We start from the raw sequence: 7,819 nt of genomic DNA, 5'->3' as shown, positions 1-7,819 counted from the left end.
ATCATGGTGGATGGGTGTGGAGGAGGAAAGATGCTCACATCATGGTGATCAGAAAGGAGAGAGAGAGAGACAGAGACAAAGAGAAATAGACCCTTCAAGGTCATATCCTCAATGACCCAGCTCCTCTAATCAAACTCCACCTCCTCACAGGACATTCAGCTATGAATGCGTGAAGGTATGGATTCACTGATGAACACAGCGCCCCATGATCCATTCATCTTCCAAAGCCCCACCTCTGAACACAGGAGACTTTTGAAGGTCATTCTAGATCTAAGCTACAGGGTCTCTACTATTTTCTTCTCGATCTTTACTACCATGCAGGTTTTCCTATTTCCCTTTATAACCTGTATCCTTTGCACCCTACTTCCAGTTGCATTTTAGGACCTTGTTTTGTTCTTGTGTGAAGCTCCAAGGCACAAGGTACTGGCTGAAAGTTGGCAACCAGCAAATGGATAACCACTGTCACCCGTCACTCCCCACCTCAGAGCAGGCCCTGTGTGTGTGCTGTCGGTTTAATTTTCCTGACTTTTGTGACCTTTGAGGCTCCCTCCAACACATGCACCACAGCTCCTCAGACTTTAAGAATTGTGTTGGATTTTCCAATTCCCAGTCTCGGTTCGTTTGATGTTTCATACGATGCTCATGTTCATTTCTTTCGTAGCACGCTTGACAACTGTGAAATGTGCTGTCCTTCCAGATTTGTGAGGCTTCCCCATGGTAGAAAATTTAATTCACATGCTTAATTTGGTTTGTACTCAGATGTGAGATACACAGATGATAGGTGGTAGGTAGATGGGATGGATGGATCGGAAGCAGCATGCACCTATGCAGGTGTCCATGAGATGGGTAGACAGATGACAGGTGATGAATGGAGCAGACACATATAGATAAGTAGATACCAATGATAACTGATGCACAACTGCATGAAAGAGGGGAACCAGGATTGAGGAGATGTAGATTAGGTGTATGTATGTATGTATGAAATAATGGATGGACAGATGGAGGCGAATATGTAATTATACATATCTGTGTGCATGTCCATAGAGTAGCAAAGAATTATCCATATCTCTGGTCTGAGCTCAATGAGACAATTTCAACTTTATATAGAGAGGGGAGAAATGATTCTCTCCCACCACATAAGAGATGCTGCATGGTTGACTCTTCTTTACTGTACCACTTTATTTACATAAGCTAGTTCAAACAGAATGGCTTGGTACGTTTGTGTGAGTATGTGTAGACACAAAAGATAGACGGAGAAATGGAGAGATACAGACATACAGAGATACAGAGATAAATAGAGGCAGAGACAGAGACACAAATACATAGCTACATAGACACGGATCCAAAGACAATAGATACATAGACAGATGCATAGATAGCTACACAGATGCATAGATAATAGATACATAGATGCATACAAAGATACATAGACACTAGAAATGATAGATGAATCAATTGATGAAGGGATCCTAGATTGATAGAGAAATTAGACACATACATAGACAGAGGTAGATACAGAGATAGATAGATAGTACATAGATAGATATAGATAGATAGATGGTAGATAGATGGATGGATGACAGGAACCGCTTCCATTAAAGCACAGCGCTATATCGTGTGCCTGACACTGAATACCGTCCGCTGGACCTCGAGGTCCACACTGGAGGGAGCGGGAACTGAACTTCCTGTTTCGGGCAGAGCTGATGTCTCCTCTAGTCCAGCTGGGATTCAGGACGTTGGTGCTCTCCTAGACCGTGGGAGGAGAGAGACAGTAGAGAGAGCCAGGCAAAAAGGAGCCAAAGGGGATCCAGGCAGGGGGCGTGCATAAGCATCGAAGCCTTGCGCTTTCTGTTCTTCTTTGGTTATTTTGTTTTACAGGCGAAGCACTCTTGAGCATGGCCCCCTTGATTCAGGCCAGCGCTGATGTTCCCTTAGTGAGGGCACAGACGGATGTCTGGTTTTCAGCTGCAACAGCAGCGTTCAGACCAAGGTATGGGCCACTCGGGACTGAGCTCGAGGCCTTGCACTTAACGCTTGTCTCCCTCTCTGCAGCTCTGGTTTCCCGGTGCTGCCACGCTCTCTTCTGCTTTTGAGATTTGGAAGAAACAGAGCCCCGTGCGCAAGCACAGAAGAACTCACACACAGCAATTAGACCATCCCCGCTTACAGATGCAATCGCCACAGGGCCGGCCGAAATAGACAGGCGCTTCTCAGAAGAGGTAAGAATTCCAAGGAGTGCGTGGAAAAACCTGCAGCATCTCTGGCCCTTGGAGAAAGGCAAATAAAGCAACCCTGAGATTCCATCTTACATGAGAAAGAACAGCCTTCACCGAAAACTCAAGAAACACCAAACGCAAGTGGGTGTACGGGAGAAAAGGGACCCTTCTACGCTGTTGGTGGGGATGTCAATTGGTGCGACCACTGTGGAAATCAGTGTGCAGATTCCTCAAAAACTAAAGCTAGAAATTCCATTTGACTCAGCTGTTCCCCTCTTAGGTATCTTCTGTGAAGAGTTGAAGACGTCGTGTTACGGGGATCCGTGCACACCCGTGTTCATAGCAGCACAACTCACAACAGCTACCTCTTGGCAGCAGCTTCTATGTCCAACAATAAATGAACAGATCAAACAAAAAGCATGGTGTTTGCAAACCATGGAGTACTATGCTCCCGTGAAGAAGGAAAAAATTGAGTCATTTGTAGGAAAATGCATGCACCTTGAAACCACAATGTTAAGTGAGATAGATCAGAGACACACAAGCTTCAGTACTGGGCGGTTTCTGTCATACGAGAAACCCAAAGTGTAAATAAAGAGCAGAATAGCAGATATGTGGTGAGAATCAGAGAGGCAGACATTTGCCAGATGGCATGGGCGTACAGAGAGGGAGAGAGACAGGGAGGTGGGGAGGGAGTGAAAAGGAATAAGATGAAAGAGAAATAGGTACCAACTCCCCGCCGTGTAAGTCTTCACTACCTATCACAAACATGTGCTACTAATAAAAAGATTGGTCAGATTAAATATGAATTTTAAGTGCAGTTTGACTTTCAGATAAACAATGTTTTTTTTAAAAAAAATGATTTTAGAGTATGTCATGGGCCTTATACTAAAAGAATTACCCATCATTAATCTGACCCACCTTTAACTGCACATTCTTTACTTTTTATTTTCCGAATTTGATATTTCTGGTAGAGGCCGGTTGGATCAGGGGAACTAAAATGTAAGCCATTTGATAGGAACCCAAATATTGGATTCTGTCATAAGTGCACATTGATTATCTTTCTTCTGAATGTGTTTATGAGATGTGATCACAAACACGGTGACTGCTCTGCCGAACACCGTCCAGAGGAAAGGCAGCTCGGAAACACACGGCACTATGTCCTCCTACACCCGAGTCACCGCAGCTGGCACTGTGTGACTCCTGGCCTCTCCCCAAGGTCAGGATGACCCGGAAAGGTCACCACTTTGAGTTCACTTGGGACATTGAGGCAGCCGGCACGGTGCAGCTAAAGACCCCCAGAAAAGAGGACTCCAGAGCTGCTGCGGACAGCGGCCAGGATGGTGGGAGGAGGGTGTGCACAGCCGGGGAGGATTCTGAGAGATTCGTGGTGACAATGTGTCTTTGACTGTAACAAGCTTTTTAAAATCGAAACATTCGCTGTATCTTCTACTCACGCTACATGGATGCTGATTACCTCTGGGGTGTATTTTCCCCATCCATGTCACCTCACATGGGTTAGACATCCGTCCCCTGCAGGTCCAAGGTGTTCAGGGACAAGCACACGCCATGGTGTCCGCAGGAAGCATCCGCTGTACTTGGGGAGTAGCAACACAGACACGATGTGTTTTATAAAATTCACCAACACGAAGGATCCTAACATTTTCCTCTTTGATGACAGCCAGCTTTATATTTTCTGAGTGTTTGTAAAAATACATCTTTCGCATTTCCAACCCATTATATGACCAGCGTTTGGCAAAATAAAACAGGCACGGATTCAAACAATTGCAAGATTTTCCTCTTCATTTTGGAACCAGAAGAAGGTTAGTGAATCCCTTGGATCTTGAATCCAACTCTATTGTAAAGGAAAAGTAAATGACATGTTTAGACATTTTTTTTTACTTGAACTCTACTTAAACAGAGTATAGCACAGGAAAAAAATCTCTGCAATTATTACACTACCATGGGACATCCCACCCATGCCAAACCGGCATATTTTAAGTCAGTATGCAAAAGATAAATTTTCACTTTAAGGGGAAGGTGGGTCAAAGAAAAAGAGTAAATTGTGATTATTAAAGATTCTTAAAAACTGACCTATAAAAAGCAACAGTGGGATGTACTTATTTGGCTTTAGCAAAGACCTGGACATTTGCAACTATTTTGTGCAAATGTACTTTTTTAAATGTCAGTACTTTAGTGAGGGAAGGAAAATGCAGTCATCAAAAAAAAACAAACAAACATCAAATGCTACGCTGAGTGGAGTTTAAAATGGATTAGAGCAGATGGCTGGGCTCCATCTAAAAAGTTTCCCCACCTCTTGGAAAACAAATGCAAAAGGGAAGTCAGTTTCCAAATTTAAAAATAAACCATTTGCCCAAAGAGACAGAAGAATCTCCTTCTTTCTTTATTTTTTGTTAGGTCATACCCACTCATCCACCTTTGGACCATGTGGGAATTCACGTGCGTCTTTTCTCTGAAATACCACACGGTGCCCTGGATTTGGAATCGAAACTCTTCTGAGGTCCAGCTTTGGTTCAAGGAACAAAACATAAATTGATGAGTGCAGGAGGGAGGCGAGTTTCTCCCAAAACCATTTACTCTGAAGAAGGTTTAAATTTCCTTTCTGGCTCTTTATTTATCCAGCTTGAAATTAAAGGGTTTGCCAGTGAGTATCTATTAAAGAAATATTTTTTTAAATTACAGTGTATTTGTAGCATTTGTGCATGGGAAGGGTGTTCTGTGGTGAATGTGTTTTGTGGGTGGGTTGCCGGGTAAGAGGCATCTTAGTACCCGAGGGCACTTTCTCACTGCAGGCTTCATGGGCCTGTGTGTGATGTTCCTCAAAAAGAAAATTCCGATGCTCAAGATCTACAAATCATCCTAAACCCCAAGCTTCAGGGTGCACGTGGGTCTGACTAAAACTCAGATTCTGGTGTTGTCAATGATCTTTTATCCTCTCTCCCTTCGACCTGTCTCCCCGGTGGAGTGATCATTTACCAAATTCTACATTTCCGGTGGTGCCCATGGTGCAGTGTAGCATTCGGTGGCCACATTTTGAGAAGTGCTGTCGTTTTCTGGATTTATTTTTAATTCTCCCTGGGGGCGCTGTTGTAGAGCCAGGGTTGAAAGACCCGGATCTGCACAAAAATGTGTACCTCTTCCTGATCATCTGGTACTCTTCTTCGAAGGTGCCTGGGCTCACAGGACAATCCACCATTCCCCTCTCCACTGATTCCCCGATCTTGGTACCTGGCTTTTCTTCACTGTTTATCTGTTATCAATCAAGATAAACATCTTTCCGAAGAATCTTGATTGATAAAAATAAATACTGCAGTGGCCACTCCCAGCTACTGTTCTTTAATGTGATTGACTTTTAGCCTGCAGAAGTAAATGACAGTGTGTGGGATTTGTCTTGGTAAGGGAGAGGGAAAGAGATAAGAGAAGGGGAGAAGGGCCGGGGATTTAGCTCAGCGGTTTTGCCGCCTGCTGCACAAGCACAAGGACCCGAGTTCGATCCCCCCCACCCCCCGTACCAAAAATAAAATAAAATAAAATAAGGGGACAAAAACATGTGGAGAGAGGAAGAATGCTGTTTTCTATCCAATAACCTTTCCCTGCAACAACCTACGAGACTTTCAGACTAATAAGAAAAGGTGGGCTTGGTGGTGCATGGCAATAGTCCCAGCACTTCAGGAGGCTGAAGCAGGAGGATTGGAAGTTTGAGCCCAGTCTGGGGAATTTATCAATGTAGCAAGACGCTGCCTCGAAATAAAAAATAAATTAAATGAAAATTAAAATGGACCAGAGATACTGCACAGTGCCAAAGCCTGGGGTTTAATTCCCTGTACCACCAATAAGGAGGAAGAGGATGAAGATGAGGAGGAAAAGGAGGAGGAGGAGGGAGAAAAAAGATCTCCCCTTATTTACATTTTGGAAGAACTCCAAGATTCTCCCAGGGAAGAGAGAGCAAGAGAGAGGGAAGCAAGCCACCCACACGCAGCGACTACCCTAGGTCCCAAAGTGCACCATTGTATAGGGGCGCAGGGCAGGAAAGCTGAAAGCCAGATCCTGGGTTTCAGAGTCCAGCTCCCACATGAATAAACACCATTGTTCTGACTCACGAGTTGAAGAAAGACAGTTTCCTGAAGAGGAATTAGCAAAAAGTCCAGCACCCAGAGCACGCGCACTCTACTCAGCAAGAGTCACTGTGATGAACACACACACACACACACACACACACACACACATATATATGGTTTTGCTTCTGTAGAAAATACTCCTTCCAGTCTTGCTTCTTTAGTTCTTCCTGAACTGGACAATCAGCCCTTTGTTTCCCCCCTCACTGTGCCAGACGTACCACTTACAGTCACGATGCCAGAAGCAGCAGCTCAGTGACGCTTGGCACACTGAAGGAGCCAGGAGGATGTCACAGTACCCCTGGGGCATTGTAGACAAACACATGCAAAAATAATAAGCGCAATATTAATTACCAACAATGTAGGGATTAAGCAAGAATGATTTATTATGACCCGTGGCTTTTGCAAACAATGAGCTCAGCAGGCAGTGCTGTAGGTAAGCAGTGTGTGTGTGGGAGACTTTCTTAGATGAAGATAACCGCTGAAATCCAAAAAGCCCACTTGTGTGACAGAAGTCATTTTTCTTGTTATGCAACAGGGCTTGCCTCCTTGGCTTTGCGGCCAAAGACCTTCAGTCGCCCATGCCAGCCGAGGTTATCTCAACGAGCACAGCCTTTGCCAGTCCTAATGCACCGTCTAGACGTGGACATTGTTGGCTGATTGGATCCCAAGCCACAGCTTTGTAGGGTGGCCAACCACAAACTTCATGCCCTGGAGGCCACCCACCATATTGGAGCTCCAGGAGAAATGGGCAACTCATTTTAATGTACAAAACACCGTGCTGGTGTTACAAGGTTATTTCCTTGGATAGCTAAAATCTCACACTTCCTCTGAGTATTGAGTGTGTCTGTGTGTGTGTGTGTGTCTGTGTGTATTACCCTACTTGTCTGTTCTTTTGGTCTGCTTCTAAACAACACCTTGTAGGAAAAAATAATGGACATATGCAATTTAGAGAAGGAGAGGTCTATTTTGGCTCATGGTGTCATGGGATTCAGTCCATGGTCAGCTGCTCCAATGGTCTCAGAGGATTCAGTCCATGGTTGGCTGCTCCAATGGTCTCAGAGGGTTCAGTCCATGGTCAGCTGCTCCAAGGCAGGAGCATCATGGCAATGGGCCTGGGGTAGGAAAGACGCTCACATTATGGAGGCCGGGAAGCAGAGAGAGAACAAGAAATCCTAAGGGAAATAAAGGGGCTGGGGACAAAAATACATCCTTCAGGTCACATCTCAACCTCCTCCAACTAAGTCCTATCTCCTTATAGCACATTGAGCTGTGACAATCAGTAGATCAAGTGGATCGATTCACTGAAGCGGGTAGCACTGTTATGATCCAGCGTCTTTGCAGGCATCTGTAATCCAGCCACTGTGATAGTTAAGAGGAACTGGCCCAATTAGAATTGCTTCTGTAAGTATTTCTCAAGCGTTTCTAATTCTCTGTTCCACAAACACCAAAATCTTTACCCAGAACGAG

The sequence above is a fragment of the Heterocephalus glaber genome, unplaced genomic scaffold (genome assembly GCF_053883595.1).
Source record: "Heterocephalus glaber isolate CG9 unplaced genomic scaffold, H.glaber_assembly_v1.0 deba00001072, whole genome shotgun sequence".
Taxonomy (NCBI): domain Eukaryota; kingdom Metazoa; phylum Chordata; class Mammalia; order Rodentia; family Bathyergidae; genus Heterocephalus; species Heterocephalus glaber.
Note: the sequence above shows the minus strand (reverse complement) of the source record.